The sequence below is a fragment of the Salvelinus sp. IW2-2015 genome, linkage group LG11 (assembly GCF_002910315.2).
Source record: "Salvelinus sp. IW2-2015 linkage group LG11, ASM291031v2, whole genome shotgun sequence".
Lineage (NCBI taxonomy): Eukaryota > Metazoa > Chordata > Actinopteri > Salmoniformes > Salmonidae > Salvelinus > Salvelinus sp. IW2-2015.
The window spans coordinates 49,124,136-49,127,914 of NC_036851.1; the positions used below are offsets into that span (position 1 = coordinate 49,124,136).

General features: G+C 48.7%; 1 pseudogene; it reads right to left on the reverse strand.

Annotated features, from left to right (window-relative positions):
• Nucleotides 1-3,779, reverse strand: part of LOC111970524 (solute carrier family 12 member 5-like) — a 314,999-nt pseudogene that overhangs the window by 32,101 nt on the left and 279,119 nt on the right.

Here is a 3,779-nt window from a genome sequence, read left to right on the forward strand (position 1 = left end):
GAGAGGGAGAGGGAGAGGGAGAGGGAGAACTAGATCAACTGTAGAAACACAGAATCGGACACTCCCATTAAATCCTTTCAAATAGAGGGTTGAACAACCCAAGCATGGGATTCCTGTTCTAAATGAATCTTATCACGGGTTACTCTAAAAATATAAAAATAGCTTTGCCATTAATGAAATCATAAAACCTGTAATTGCCCCATTMTTATTTGCCAGCAGCATACCACCCTGCATCCCACTCCTGGCTTGCCTCTGAAGCTAAGCAGAGTTGATCCTGGTCAGTCCCTAGATGGGAGACCAGATGATGTTGGAGGGCCAGTAGGAGGCACTCTTTTCTCTGGTCTAAAAAAATATCCCAATGCCCCAGGGCAGTGATTCGGGACATTACCCTGTGTTAGGGTGCTGTATTTAGGATGGGATGTTAATTAAATGGGWGTCCTGACTCTCTGTGGTCACTAAAGATCCCATGACACCTGGCTAAATTCCCATTCTGGCCCTCATACGGTCACCTAATCATCCCCATCTTCCAATTAGCTKATTCACCCCTCTCTTCTCCCCTGTAACTACTCTCCAGGTTGTTGCTGTAAATGAGAATGTGTTCTCAGTCAATTTACCTGGTCAAATAAATATAATTATCTGATTCAGAGGGGTTTGGTTAAATGCGGAAGACACATTTCGGTTGAATGCATTCAGTTGTGCAACTGACTAAGTATCCCACATTTAGATGCCGTTTAAAAAAGTTMAAGTTGGAAGTTTACATACACTTAGGTTGGAGTCATTAAAACTCGTTTTTCAACCACTCCGCAAATTTCTTGTTAACAAACTATAGTTTTGGCAAGTCGGTTAGGACATCTACTTTGTGCGTGACACAAGTAATTTTTCCAAAAATTGTTTACAGACAGATTATTTCACTTATAATTCACTGTATCACAATTCCAGTGCGTCAGAAGTTTACATACACTAAGTTGACTGTGCCTTTAAACAGCTTGGAATATTGTGTTTTACAAAAAGGTGTGCTCTCCTACATGGAGTGCYCAGGTATAATGGTCGCTGTATTTTCGGCATCACAAGCCTGTCACACTCACAGCCTTTGATGTGTCACTGTTGTCGCTTRTGGTGATAGTGATGTCGTTGCGTGCTCTCGCCTCTCCTCCTTGTCAAAATGTGTGAGAGGAGATAGTCTAAGTAGAGAAACCTCAGACCTCCAATGCATATTGAGAGGAAGACAAGGAACGAGGAGGCGAGGAATCAAGGAAATACAATTGAGATGCACCCCTAGTGTGTAGATAACACTGGACCAAAGTGATGGCAGTTTCTACGAATGGTCTCATCATTCTGCCAATGGCTTTATCTCTCCTTTATGCAGAATTTACATAATTACTCAGCTCTTAATCCAAGAGAGAGGAGCGACAGGGAGAGGGAGAATCAGTGTGGAAAAAGAGAGGGAGGGGGACAGGGAGAGGGAGAATCAGTGTGGAAAAAGAGAGCAAGACGACGAGAAGAAGGCGGGCGACAGCGGAGAGGAGCATATCCAGGTTGTGGACAAAACGGCAGAGGAGTAGCGGGGCGGACAGGGAGCCAGGGAGAATCAAGTGTGGAAAAAAGAGAGAGGGAGCGACTAAGGCGGAGCAAGGGATGACTCGAGTGTGGAAAAAGAGAGGGCAGGGGGGAAATGACTGGCTCTGAAGGGGGCGAGAGAGGTATGAATCATGTGTGGCACTCAAGGGAGGGGAGAGGGGACAGGAGATCAGCCTGTGAAAAAGGAGGAGAAGAGGAGGGAGCGGATGGCCAGAAAGGAGGGAGAGTGGGGGACGCAGACATTTAGTCGCCTGGACAAATAGAGAGGGCAAGGGGGAAGCAGTGGAGAGGGCAGAATCACGTGGTGGCAAAATAGAGCGCAGGAAGAGGGAGGCCGTAACAGGGATGGCGAATGGGAGAATCAATGTGTGGAAAAGTGAAAGAACGCAGAGGATGCACGCAGGAGGAGAAGGGAAGTAATCAGTGTGCGACAAGGAGAGAGAGGCTGGTAGCGATCACGGGAGAGGGAGAAATCGATCGGAGGAAAAAGAGGAGAGAGCGAAGCGAACAGGGAGCAGGCGAGACATCAGTGTGGAAAAGAGAGGGAGCGGGAAAGCGCGAGAGGGAGAATCAGTGGTGGAAAAAGAGAGAGAGGAAGCGACAGGAGAGTAAGGTGGGAGAATCATGTGGACAAAGAGAGGGAGGGGGACAGGGAGAAAGGGAGACTCAGTGTGGACAAAGAGAGTGGAGAGTGAGGGGGGGGACAGGATGATGGGGCGGGAGAATCCGTAGTAGGAAAAAGCAGCAGAGATGGAGCGCACCGAAAGGAGAGGGGAATCAAGTGCTGCGAGAAAAGAGAGGGAGGGGGCACAGGGAGAAGGACACTGCCACGTGCTGGAAAAGGATGATGTGAGCAAGTGAGGGGGACGGGAGAGGGCACGAATTGCAGTTGGTTGGAAAACAGACGAGAGTCAGGGACGCGACAGGGAGCAGGGACGAAACTACGTGTGGAAAAGAAAGAGAGAGACAGGAGGCCGGATCCAGCGGGGCAGGCAGGGGAGAAATCCAGGGTGTGGGAATCAGAAGAGAGCAGGAGGCGACAAGGGAGAGGGAGAACAGTGTACGGAAAAATGGAGGGCGATGGAGGGGGGTTGACATATATGGCGCGCAGCACGCGCCAAGTAGGGGGAGATCATCAGGTCGATGGCAAAAAGAGCACAGAGCAGGGGAGGACATGGAGGGAGGCCGAGACCGGACCAGGAGAACTCAGCAATCAGGACTACCCTGTGGTGAGCGGATGATGTCGGGGAGCGGATCGCAAGAACACTTGGAGGGGATTTCAGCTCCAGCTACAGCAGTGCAGCTTCTACTTGAACTGAAGGCCGTGTCATCAATTGCTCAGGGCAAAGGGTGAAAGCCCTTATGTAAGCAGTGAAAAAGGTGCAGCCATACGCTGTTCGTGTTTTATAATATTTCATCAGCTAAGACTTGTGGTTGGAACAGTGCTACGTTGATGGGGAAAGGCAGGGAGAACTCAGTGAATCGGAAAAAAAGATGAACGTGAAGATCGGAGGGGGTTACGAGGGGAAGAGAACGGTCGAGGGAAGAATCCAGTAGGTGAGAGAAAAAAAGTACGAGAGTAGGAAGCTATGGACGAGGGGGAGAGGGAGAATACAGTGGATGGAAAAAGAAGAGAGAGGAGCGACAGATCAGAGAAGAGGATCAGTAATCAATTGTATGTGAATAAACAGAAAGCGGATTGTTGAGGCGTACAGAAATGGGAGCATGCAAACGTGTGAAGGAAATATCCAAACGAGTTGCTGCAGAATATATATAAGAATGACAGCAGTTCGACGGCAAGCTCTGTGAACGGAGACGAGAGGCAGGAGAATAGTGTGTGACAACAAAGAAGCGAGGATGGGGGGGCGCCAGGCGCGGAGAGGGGACGGAATAGTGGATGGGAAAAATGTCGAGTGGGGGGGGACAGACACAGGGCAGTAGTCGAAAGATAGGGTATCTGATATATTTTGGGTATGTAATGTCACTATGTGGCAGTTCGGAGAGGCGAGAAAATAGCATTCGATCAACCTGCAGGTTGATATGTCTTGTCACGAAAGTCCATTGAGACCTTAGAGCTATTTATAACATAAAGACAGACAAATTAATGAAGGGAGAGGAAGGTCCAATGCCAACTAACGACACGGACTATGTCGAAGATCAAGAAACGAAGATGAGTCTATGTATGGCTTGGATCTTATAGC